Source organism: Salvelinus alpinus, chromosome 34, assembly GCF_045679555.1.
Source record: "Salvelinus alpinus chromosome 34, SLU_Salpinus.1, whole genome shotgun sequence".
Classification (NCBI taxonomy): domain Eukaryota; kingdom Metazoa; phylum Chordata; class Actinopteri; order Salmoniformes; family Salmonidae; genus Salvelinus; species Salvelinus alpinus.
The window spans coordinates 26,798,096-26,811,514 of NC_092119.1; the positions used below are offsets into that span (position 1 = coordinate 26,798,096).

Genomic DNA, 13,419 nt, shown 5'->3' on the forward strand with positions numbered 1-13,419 from the left:
ATTTGACCATAACAAATGGACAGGGTTGACAAGAGGACACAATAGCTTTATGAAAATGTAAATATTATTAAAATAGTCCAATCAAAGTAATTAAAGACAGTTAAGTGCATGTCCGTAACAGGGTGGACATATCATATGGCTGATTCACTGAAAATGTGTTTAGAATTATCAAACTCTAAGTGCTGGAGCTTGGCCAACATGTTTTTCTACAAGTGTAACATTTCCTTTTTATAGTCAAACATAAAAGGAATACAAATTCTGAAATAAACATTTAAAATGTTGCGTGGTCCAAATGGTACTGTTTTGTGATATTGACCCTTATGCACCAGTCCAGTTGGTGGCGGTAATGCAATGTTACTATTGGATGCCAACCGCCGTTAAACACCGCAGAGGAAGGAGACCAAGCTGGTGAGACCTATTTTACAAGTTCATAAAGTGTGCTTTTCGAGGGTGTAATATTTTTTTTTAATGAATGCCAGCACATGCTGCTGATTATAGCAAGACGTAGCTACTGTTTTGGTTCTGGCTTGCTACTAGCTATGTAAGCTCATACAAGCCAAGCTAGTTAGCGCATATGCTTATCCAACTGTGAGGATTACATTTTGTGTATGATTTGGATAGCTAGCTAGCTAGCTATATCATTTAGCATGCCCACCATAGCTGTCAGCCTTATTTGTCACTGTTAGTTCTCTCCACGCAACACCTCCAAAATGAGACTGGTGATCCTGGAAGACTATGACCTGGCCAGTGAATGGGCAGCCAAATACATCCGCAACAGAATCATCCAGTTCAAGCCCAGTGCCGACAGATACTTCACCTTGGGATTACCCACAGGTAAACTTTGGTTGATTTACAGATAAAATAAGTGTATCTAGTAACTACTGTAAATTGCCAGGTACTAAATGTTAGTTTGTATGTCATGTTGCAGGTATGTAGCTAAGTATAATCTATGTCCCTCTCTTTTAGGAAGTACTCCTTTTGGGTGTTACTCTTATCAACTTTTTGTATCACAAGAATGAGGACCTCTCTTTGAAATATGTGAAGACCTTCAACATGGACGAGTATGTGGGTGAGTTTGAGTTTATAGGTACAAATTACACTCCCAACCGCAGATATAGAACCAGATGTTCTTAACCCAAGCCAAAACCTTAGTAACAGTGAAGGGTAAATTATTAAGCTGACCCTGTATGTTGTTGGGGTGTAATAGAAATAGGGATGTAGAATCAGTGGTGTAACCTTGCAGGAAGAAATCTGCCCAGTCAGCTCATTTAGGACCTGAGGAAGTGGGAGGTGGCTCTGGCCACTCCTGGGAATTTAGTTGACCCAGCTAGATTTCAATAGCAGAATGATGAAACCAGCATTTGTTTTTTAAAAGCAATAATGCTCATCAAACTAACTACAAAATAAGCAAGTTATGAGTCCTTCCTCATCTAGCTAATTTGTAAGGTGCAGGCAATTCAGTGGAAACATTATCCACCCTGCCCACTAATTAATCTTCTTGAATATGCCTTTTTAGTTCCTTTCGATAGGGAATTATTAGGAAATGTTGTGCTATAACCTGTCTGTCTTATCAAAGCGTATTTGTCGTATGCACAGGACACAGTACAAGGAAATGCTTACTTGCAAGCTATCCTCTCAAACAGTGCAACAGCTTTAACAAGTATTCAGTAACAAATAAGTAAGAAAATAACACTCAGTATAATGTTTTAAAATCACTTATTCACCACAGGCTTGCCCCGGGCCCACCCAGAGAGCTATCACTCCTACATGTGGAATAACTTCTTCAAGCACATTGACCCAGAAAATGCCCATATCCTGGACGGCAATGTCACTGACCTAGAAGCAGAGTGTGAGGCCTTTGAGAAGAAGATTGCCCAGGCTGGGGAAATCAACCTGTTTGTGGGAGGTCAGTTTTTATACTTACATACATGCTTGTGACGTAAATCAGTTTTAATATGTTTTAACACCTCGTATACAGCATAAACATTCTAAGTCGACCCGCAGTGTGTTTGATTACATTTGGGACCAACGTCTCAAGGGCTACCTGTCCTTTATGTTAATGCAACTGGCCCCTGGTCATTTATCAATGGTCTGTGTTTATTAAAGGAGCCCAAGAGCTTAACTAAGTGAGTAATTCTCTCTCTGTGTTGTACTCAAGGAATCGGATCGGACGGTCACATTGCTTTCAATGAGCCAGTCTCGTCTCCAGGACCCGAGTGAAGACCCTGGTGAAGGACACCATTGTAGACAATGCCTGTTTCTTTGGCAACGACCTGTCAAAGGTCCCCACCATGGCCTTGACCGTGGGTGTGGGGACAGTCATGGATGCTCGAGAGGTAAAGAAGAGGTCTTAACATTATATTCCTTTAGCCATTTGTCTATCATCTATTTTCATAACACAGATATTGTTACATGTGACACAAAATAACTTAATTCACCTAGTAGTAGTTTTCTTTAGAAATTATGACTTGCAATTGTAGAGGTAGTGTTGAATGATTTTTTTATGTTTCCTTGATAATGATATTGAATTGATGTTCGTTTCAGGTCATGATTCTTATCACAGGAGCCCATAAAGCCTTTGCCCTGTACAAAGCCATAGAGGAGGGTGTTAACCACATGTGGACCGTCTCGGCCTTCCAGCAACACCCGCACACCATCTTTGTGTGTGACGAGGATGCCACACTGGAGCGCAGAGTCAAAACGGTCAAGTACTTCAAAGGTGAGCATGAGATAGGATGGTGTTTAGGATTACTATAAAGGAAATTGGTTACAACAAATGGTGGTGCACTTCATTTGATACTGGACAGTTGGTAAGTATTACCCACTTAACATGTTTCCCATGAATTGTTAATTTCCTTCCAGGTTTGATGCATGTTCACAACCGACTGGTGGACCCAGTACTCAGCATAAATTACCAATAATGGAGAATGGAGCCAAGTCAGAATTCCAGACCTCCAAATTGTGAATGGACCTAGAGTTGTTGGTAGGCTACAGTCAGCAAAACAAAGTGCCAGGGAGATTGTCAGCACTTTAGTTGAAGGGCTATGGTTTGTCTACCATAACAACTACCCAAGCAGTAAAGTACATGAGACTTGCTGGCATTCATAACCCTTTTTTCCATAGACATTAACTGTCATTGGCTGTTTTTCAGCTTGTTTACATTCAATTAGAGTACTATGAAGGCTAACTTTAAATGCCCCCTCAACTGATATGTTAAAGATGCCATGAATTCGCATACACCACAGTTACCGATATATTAGGAGGTCAGACTCTTTGCCGTATTAGTCTCAAACATTTGTTGGGTTACAGCAGTGTCAAGGGAATTTGTTCATCACATTCTAGCATCCAACCACTCAGCTACAACTCAAGGATTCGTCTTCACACTATAACACTTCTCGACTCATCTGCTTTCTTCCATCAGACCGGATGAAGGAAAGCAAAATGCTTAGATCAGCTCAGATGAAAAAAGGAGTTGTGTTATCAAGTAAAGCCACTGGGTTATAGAGACTTGTCACTTTGAGCCATTTAGACAGCATATGCTTCAATTGGCATTTAACAGGGAAAAATACAACACTCTTTTCACTGACATTCTATGTCACTTGTAGCTTTGAACATTCCATAGATTTGTTAACATAGCAGTCAGTTATACTTGCCCAGTCGCCACCGCATTGATCTACATTTCATTATACTGTATTTTGTTTTCCTATCCGGAATGTCATTCTTGGCCATATTCAACGTAAAGTGTTTGATGTCATGGCATCATGTTGATTTTTCAAACATCTTCAGTTGTTTCTTTGACTTTTTCCTCTTTTGTGGTTTGGTAGAACAGTATGTTTTCATTTTATTGTAAGTACATTTAGTAAGTTACTAAGTCAATTTTAGAAATAGATTTTGCACATACTCTACTGTATCTCTCATCAATTGTTTAGTTTTATTGTGGCAGTAAAGATGATTCTTGTTAAATGTCATTTGTTTTTCAAAGTTGTATACTCAGGAGTCAGATTGAGGGGGAAATTCCTGCCACTTTGTCTAGGGGCAGTGTATAGTCTAGTACAAATACTGGCAAATAATGTAGTTTAACTTCAGTCCATGATATACGGGAATTAAGGAAACACTATGAGTATACATTTCTAGTCCCACTGTTGTACACAAGGTGTCACACTCTGCTGAGATACAAAATCAGAGAAATCAGTATGAATTGATGAGGAATAGTATACCTTTTCCCCCCCACCATCTGAACTGTATGTACTGTACTGGCTCAGATATTTTCACATTGTCATTCACAGCATGTTTCCAGAAACTGTAGTGGACACGTAATCAGGCAAAAACACTATGGCTTTGTTTGGTAGACATTTTCTATAGCTTTTCTTCACTTTGAAAGTGTGGAGTAGGTTGTGTGTAGATCTCTTTCTTTTTAGATGATGCTGTCTTTCTACACAGCTGTATAGTGGTCTGCATTAGTTCTAGCCAAGTGATTCTTATTTCCAAGGCGTCTGCTTGCAAAACAAAACGCTTCATCCATGGTGTTGTTTGAATCTTAGAAACCTGCCGCCTCTAGCATAATTTAACCAGATTCTCTCCCTCTGCCAACACTTTCAGAACTGTAAAGCTACCAAACAGATTCCAAGCCCAGGTTGATATTTCCAGTGTTCTGATTCAGACAGAATCATTAACATTGCTATGGCTGATCTGATCGAATCTGGCCCTACGCAAAACACTCGTTTAAATAAATAAATATGCAAATCAAAATCATAGTCTGCATTAAAGTTGTAAACTAGCTCCGTGGTAACTTTCACTTATGTAATTCTTGATGTTAATACAACACGATGTATGTAAATACAAAGTAATTGCTTTATTGTTATGCAGAGCGGCTTAATTAGTCAGCCCGCCGAATGACAAGAGGGAGTCAACCTCCTCTGCTCTTTGTTCGTCTGTTAATGGATTTATCTGACAATTTGTTCTGCTTGATGTTAATGGCTTTTCCCTCGGCATGTAAAATTGAGGCACTGTTAACCAAAACCCCCAGAGAATTGATCATAGATAAGCCTTAACTTTATCCATCATCAAGCAGTGCCATCCCTCTGCTTAAAAAGTCACACCAGAGGAGTATTCTGAGATTACTATGAAGGGTCACACCAACGGAGTATTCTGAGATTACTATGAAGGAGTTTGCTGATCCCATGGATTTAGGCCCCTTATGCCCATAGCAACTGTACCAGAGTCAGTTTTCTGGTGCAGCTCACAACTTGTTAGATATTTTTTTATTTAGGAGAGGGTATGGGTTTTAACACAGGGAATTGGAAGAACCAACCCCAAATCAGTTTTGAAGGGCTACAAATTACTCCACCAAGTCCATGACCAAAGGGAGGATCACCTGAACCAATGCCCACCTGACAGACCTTCTCATTACCCCTCATATGTTTGGCTGTGCGGAGTGGCTCTTTGCACCGAATATCCTGTGATACCCCATGTTCTAACACCCGTTTGGGCTCAAGGTCTCTGCTTTGGCTGTAAATGGAAATAAACAGACACTAATGGAGAGGAGAAATTGCTTGTCAGTCGCTAACCGCCGCTCTCAGTACAGCGAGGGAGCATGCTAAGCTACCCAACGTGGGAAGAATAGCAATGAAAGCACCAATCAATACAATCCAAAGACAAACAGTGACACATTTGCAATGTGTGACAGCTTGTCAGTAGCATGTGGACCTTTAGTCAGTCCAAATGACTGAACACCATTCAGTGTATGGGACTTGCTAGTTTTTCCGTCTAATCGGCCGACATGCGATTCAGTGCAAAATTCAGTGTTTCCTCTTGATGAACATTGACTTTGATACTTGAACGCAGCCCACACAGCTTACCTCGCTTACTGGCCATCTCAAAGGTCAAATAGGGGGTGCTTATATTTGTCCTGTTTCACTGCGTGTACAAGTGGGAAACCTGTACGAGTGTGAGGTGTGTAATGGAAATGTTTTTTGCATATCCCACCTCCCCCTGAAACACATTCGGTGAGTGGGGTCACAGCCAAGGATCAGCCATGATTGATGGCAACCCTGGAGCAATTAGGGTTAAGTGCCATGCTCAAGGGCAGATTGACAGATTTTTCACCTTGTCGGTTTCTAACTATTCACTTTGTCTTGATTCGACCTAACAACCTTTGGTTACTGGCCCAACACTCAAACCGCTATTCTACCTGCTGCCGTATCTGAAAGGTTTCCAACACGTCTAGACTAGTCGGCTTCAGTGCTGTGTGGGAAGAGCTGCATTATCCATTTCTTAAGGTTCAACGCAGCTCACACCCACCATAGAAATATTCATGCATTATCTTTGTACATAAATAAAATGCAAATCCCTGAGGTAACCGTGTGTGTGTGTGTGTGTGTGCATGTTTATGTGTATTGGTTTATATCACCCTGTGTGGGTAGGCAAATGTATTGGATGTGCACTGGTTAAAAGAACCACAACAAAGAATAGGGCAATCCTCCTGTCTGGCTGTGGTGAATGAAGGCTCTGACTGCTCCAATGATGGACGACACTGACCGTATCTGGCATTGCAATAACAGTCCTCTGACCCACACTCTCCCCACTGCTACCCCAACACCACAATCAATACCTACTCCCAGGTAGGTCTTTGAAGCTCCAGACCCCAATAAAAATAAAAAGACAGATCCACACTCAATGATTTGAAGTATTCAATTTAAAAAAAACATTTATTCTATCTCTAGTAGAAGATGAATGTTTCACCCCTCTCAACCTTCATCAGTGTTGAGCAACATATTTCTGCAAAATGCCATTTCAATAATTAGAGCTAGGTGGTTATTGATTTGTATGACGCTGACTGGTGGTGTGAAAAGAAAAGCAAGAACTAGAAAATAAAAACATTTGGGGGTTACCAAGGTTATTGCGGTAAGTAGGAAGCCGAGAGTCAGTTTGATTTCCCTCTTAAGAACTAACTGCAACATGAGGTCTTTAAATATCTTCACAACTTTTTTTCCTCTCAAACCACCCAGCTACTATAGTGACAATAAGGGACAGCAAACTTGTATCTGTTCTTAAAAGTTCACATTCTTTGTGCATCTAAGCTTCCAGATCCTTTCATCTAACTGGTTACCAGGGTAACACAGGCTCAATAACGCTCCTATGTGGGTAGGAGAGAAACATCTCTCACTGTCAGAAGTATTAGAGGTAAGAAAACAACAGCCATGGAGACAGATTTAGAAATATGTGGGATGGGAGAGGTCCTATGCATTTATCTGGGTGAGATTAAAGCAGCAGATAAAGCTGCTGAAACTCTAATTTCATACAGGTTGTAAGCTTTTTTTAAATTGATTTGCTCTCTGTGAATTGAATTTTGATGAAATCATTGGAATGGAAGTTGCCACAATGTGGGAGCTTCTGAATGTTACTGAATAGTCAACAACTAGTTTACTGAATATATAAAATCTAGTTCCTGATTATCTTTGTCATTTGGATGGAACACCCTTTGTCCTTTGATAATGTACCATCAGCAAGTATTCTCATTCTGTTGCATCTTAGAAAAGGGACTGTGCCATTAAAAAAAAACTTACATCTGTTTGCGTTCAACAAAGGCCCAATTAACTTCAACTACCTACCCTTATCAACTTCAACTACCTACCCTTATCAACTTCAGCTACCTACCCTTATCAACTTCAACTACCTACCCTTATCAACTTCAACTACCTACCCGTATCAACTTCAACTACCTACCCTTATCAACTTCAACCAGCTACCCTTATCAACTTCAACTACCTACCCTTATCAACTTCAACTACCTACCCTTATCAACTTCAACTACCTACCCTTATCAACTTCAGCTACCTACCCTTATCAACTTCAACTACCTACCCTTATCAACTTCAGCTACCTACCCTTATAAACTTCAACTACCTACCCTTATCAACTTCAGCCACCTACCCTTATCAACTTCAGCTACCTACCCTTATCAACTTCAACTACCTACCCTTATCAACTTCAGCTACCTACCCTTATCAACTTCAACTACCTACCCTTATCAACTTCAGCTACCTACCCTTATCAACTTCAACTACCTACCCTTATCAACTTCAGCTACCTACCCTTATCAACTTCAACTACCTACCCTTATCAACTTCAGCTACCTACCCTTATCAACTTCAACTACCTACCCTTATCAACTTCAGCTACCTACCCTTATAAACTTCAGCCACCTACCCTTATCAACTTCAGCCACCTACCCTTATCAACTTCAGCTACCTACCCTTATCAACTTCAACTACCTACCCTTATCAACTTCAGCTACCTACCCTTATAAACTTCAACTACCTACCCTTATCAACTTCAGCCACCTACCCTTATCAACTTCAGCTACCTACCCTTATCAACTTCAACTACCTACCCTTATCAACTTCAACTACCTACCCTTATCAACTTCAGCCACCTACCCTTATCAACTTCAGCTACCTACCCTTATCAACTTCAACTACCTACCCTTATCAACTTCAACTACCTACCCTTATCAACTTCAGCTACCTACCCTTATTAACTTCAGCTACCTACCCTTATCAACTTCAACTACCTACCCTTATCAACTTCAACTACCTACCCTTATCAACTTCAACTACCTACCCTTATCAACTTCAACTACCTACCCTTATCAACTTCAGCTACCTACCCTTATCAACTTCAACTACTTGTTGAATCGATCCAGCCATCTTGGCAGGTTAAGGCCACGGTATTCTCCTGCCTAGTGGCTCCTTTCATAGGCACAGTTCACTCTTGACTGGATCTTCATTTTAGATTACCATCTATGTAAGGGATGGAAAATAGTTTCCATAGTAACATGCCTCACCTTAAAATAGTGCCACAGGAATACACATGTAGCTATAATAACTGATGTCCTTCTGTGCATTGGGTATTAGTTATCGTTCTCAATGTTGTGTAGCATCATATAACAATGCAAGACGTTGCATAGCATCTCATTGCATTATGTCACATCGTAGGCTAGCTTTGATGCGGATCACATCACTTGACATCACAACCTATTATGTTATTTCTCAACCCTGGCCCTGGGGACCCACAAATTGGGTGCACATTTTTGTTCTGCCCCTGTACTACTTCTGTTAATCAAGGGCTTAATGATTAGTTGATTAGCTGCATAAGGACAAGGAATTCATTTGTTTAGAGACAACTATCCACGGTGGAATAGTATTGTTCACAATAAAGTGCTGCATAAAATATTCTGTCTCACATGAATGTACTTTTTTAAGAGGCTAGCACCCATTCAGCATTCAAGTGACACACTGATTCTAAGGGGTACTCAAAAATCTGTGAATATTTGAAATGCTAACAGGGGAGCCTCAATAATGTTTTAATGTTGATGTAGTGTCCTTATTTACTTTGGGAGTTCCTAGCAGCCCTGTAATTCGACCCCTCTAGTGATATGTATTATTTTCAAATTTGAACAAATCCACTGAGTAGTTACTGAGGTAGCTAGCATTTTCATTCAACATTGTTATTATCGTTCTCTGGGTTAATTTTCTCTCATCGCCAGAGGCTCAAGGATGTAACCAATGTCATAACCACTTCTGTGGCGTCTCATATCCACCAAATATAGAAGATGTACATATTTGAGATAAAGACTTGCTTCACTGAGTCATTTGAAATCCATGGAAACGGCCTCTTCTTCTTTGAATTTGGGGGGCGGCTACCAAAGAAGCAGCTACCCTCCCCCCACCCCCACCCCCCCATATACAAAGAAATTGACAGAGATTGCAAAGTGTGTCTTTATTCGGCTGCTATATGATGCTGTAGCCGTTGTGACTGAAAGTACTCCAGTCTGACCCTGACGCTCCTTTCCCTAACACTCACAGCACCGGTGCATCTCAGCGTATGATTAGAATTCCCTTCGGAAATGAGGTCGGACAACCCTTTGGCGGAGTGTGGGCACTGTCGTCATGGAAACTACCAGTCTTGCCAGTGTGATGAGCCCCAGACAATGTTGTCTCACACTCCATGGCCGTGTGCATCAGCCGTCATGGCAGTAGATACCTTAAGTCTCCATACCCTAGTTCAAAACTCCAAAAGTTAACGTAGGCAAAACATTTTATTTTACTAAAATCATTCCACTCTCGATTCAAATGCAACCACTGTTTAGCGTGTTGATTGGCTTGCTTTAGAACAATGCAGAGCAACTGCCAGCCTGCAGCCTTTTCTCTCACTTTTAGAAACCAGAGACAGGGCTAGTTTGCTTTGCCAGTCAGCCGTTTAGGCAGTGTGACAATTGCTTTGAATTTGATGTCAGCATTTGAACTCAGCCTTGTAAGCCTTGTTGTAATCTGATAGCCCAATTAAATTGGGAATTGGGAGGTGGGGGAGCCCTCTTTTTTGGTGACAGTTCAAAAGCTAGTTTGTTGCTATTAAAATATAGGTTGTGAAAGGCCTAATTGATATTTTAATTCATTCGCCCAGTAGGCTAGTGCAATTTTGGTTTACTTGAATGTATTGGTATGAAAATAAACACAACTGAACAACTTGCTATTTAGAGCATTTCGCCAAAATACATTTACATTCCTGTTTTTGGTTTCAAAGAGAGTAACACGTGTAGGCTATAACAAGTGTGCATTGTCATGCAGTGACAGAATGAGCATTGAGATAATGCAAATAATTAATGATTACTTAGTTGGGCTAACTTTTTTAAACTTCTTGTTGGAGGCCTATTTCATCATCATCCTTTGTCTGCATCCCTAATCCCTACCTGTAGCCTACCTGCCTCTGGTATAATGCATTTCCACCTCTCACTCAGTCTTGTCCATCTTCCTGAATTAAAATGAGATATTTTAACAGATCCATCTTGCTGGCAAAATATAATTAAATATTTCTAAGTTATTTAGCTATAGTGTGGCTGTAGGGCTGTTTCTTAATATAATGAGCATCCAGATGGCCCGGGAAAAATGTGTGCGAGCTGGCTACTATAGTATCTGCAATATCAATATTTTCCACAAGTAAATTAGTCCATTTATGATGAGGATGAGTAGTGGTTGACATTGTACATGCCATTCCACAGACCTTTTAAACCTAATATTGCGGTAATAATTCATGGCTGGGGTCATTTTTTTTTTCTTCCTGTTATCCAAATATAATTTTAGAATTGTTTAATTGTGTAGAAATGCAGTAAATGAGCTTGGAGGGGAGGTTTAGCTGAACTGATGTAATTAAAACGTATGCTAGGTATGGGGAAGAATCACATGGGGGAAATGGGCACTGTTAGTAAAAGTAAATAAATAAAACAAATATTACTTTTTGGTGATAATTACTACACTGCTTTAAATCTGTTAAATATATTTTTAGGGTCTGTATATGATCGAAAGATATGCGTCATCGTTTCTGTGTCAGGTATGCGTAGATTCTTACTCAACACCCGCTGCACTTGTGCCTTGCCAGCCTCTCTTGTCTGCTTCCATGGAAACAAAGGAAGTAGTTTGAAATGAGTAACATGAATAGAGCAGTGGGCATGACAGGTACTGATAACAAACAAGAGCATAATCACAAGCATAATTCATATTTCCCAAGACAATGACAGACGAGTGACTGTAATTAAATGTAATTTATGAGTTATGATCCTGTCAGGCCGACTACTTCTGGTCTCAGAACAAAGTTTTTCCTAAGAAACTGAACAAGGAATTGCCTCTTCAAATGGCCACTGTGAATGCAGCTGGAGTTGAATTCCAGCTATAGCCTCAAGACAGTCTCACATCAACATTGTACAGTTGAAGTCGGAAATTTACATGCACCTTAGCCAAGCACATTTAAGCCAAGTATTTCACAATTCCTGACATTTAATCCTAGCAAAAATTCTCCGTCTTAGGTCAGTTTGGATCACCATTTTATTTTAAGAATGTGACATGTTAGAATAATAGTAGAGAGAATGATTTATTTCAGCTTTTATTTCTTTCATCACATTCCCAGTGGGTCAGAAGTTTACATACACTCAATTAGTATTTGGTAGCATTGCCTTTAAATTGTTTAACTGGGGTCACACGTTTCGGGGAGCCTTCCACAAGCTTCCCACAATGAGTTGGGTGAATTTTGGCCCATTCCTCCTGACAGAGCTGGTGTAACTGAGTCAGGTGTGTAGGCCACCTTGCTCGCACACACTTTTTCTGTTCTGCCCACAAATGTTCTTTGGGATTGAGGTCAGGGCTTTGAGATGGCCACTCCAATACCTCGACTTTGTTGTCCTTAAGCCATTTTCCACAACATTGGAAGTATGGTTGGGGTCATTGTCCACTTGGAAGACCCATTTGCGACCAAGCTTTAACTTCCTGACTGATGTCTTGAGATGTTGCTTCAATATATCCACATAATTTTCCTGCCTCATGAAGCCATCTATTTTGTGAAGTGCACCAGTCCCTCCTGCAGCAAAGCACCCCCACAACATGATGCTGCCACCCCCATGCTTCACGGTTGGGATGGTGTTCTTCGGCTTGCAAGCATCCCCATTTTTCCTCCAAACATAACGATGGTCAATATGGCCAAACAGTTGTATTTTTGTTTCATCAGACCAGAGGACATTTCTCCATGTGCAGTTGCAAACCGTAGTCTGTTTTTTTATGGCGGTTTTGGAGCAGTGGCTTCTTCCTTGCTAAGCGGCCTTTCAGGTTATGTTGATATAGGACTCGTTTTACTGTGGATATAGATACTTTTGTACCTGTTTCCTCCAGCATCTTCACAAGGTCCTTTGCTGTTGTCCTGGGATTGATTTGCACTTTTCACACCAAAGCACATTCATCTCTAGGAGACAGAACGCGTCTCCTTCCTGAGCGGTATGAAGGCTGAGTGGTCCCATGGTGTTTATACTTGCATAGTATTGTTTGTACAGTTGAACGTGGTACCTTCAGGCATTTAGAAATTGCTCCCAAGGATGTACCAGACTTGTGGAGGTCTACAATTTATTTTCTGAGGTCTTGGCTGATTTCTTTTCATTTTCCCATGATGTCAAGCAAAGAGGCACTCAGTTTGAAGGTAGGCCTTGAAATGCATCCACAGGTACACCTCCAATTGACTCAAATTATGTCAATTAGCCTATCAGAAGCTTCTAAAGCCATGACATCATTTTCTGGAATTTTCCAAGCTGTTTAAAGGCACAGTCAACTTAGTGTATGTACACTTCTGACCTACTGCAATTGTGATACAGTGAATTATAAGTGAAATAATCTGTCTGTAAACAATTGAGCCTGTAATCAAACCCACAAACGCTGATGCTCCAGATACTCAACTAGTCTAAAGAAGGCCAGTTTTATTGTTTCTTTAATCAACACAACAGTTTTCAGTTGTGCTGACATAATTGCAAAAAGGTTTTCTAATGATCAATTAGCCTTTTAAAATGATAAACGTGGATTAGCTAACACAACGTGCCATTGGAAG

General features: G+C 40.5%; 1 pseudogene; it reads left to right on the forward strand.

The window, feature by feature from the left end:
- The first annotated feature begins 564 nt into the window (after window positions 1-564).
- Window positions 565-3,063, forward strand: LOC139563578 (glucosamine-6-phosphate isomerase 2-like; annotated as a pseudogene).
- The last annotated feature ends 10,356 nt before the right edge of the window (window positions 3,064-13,419 follow it).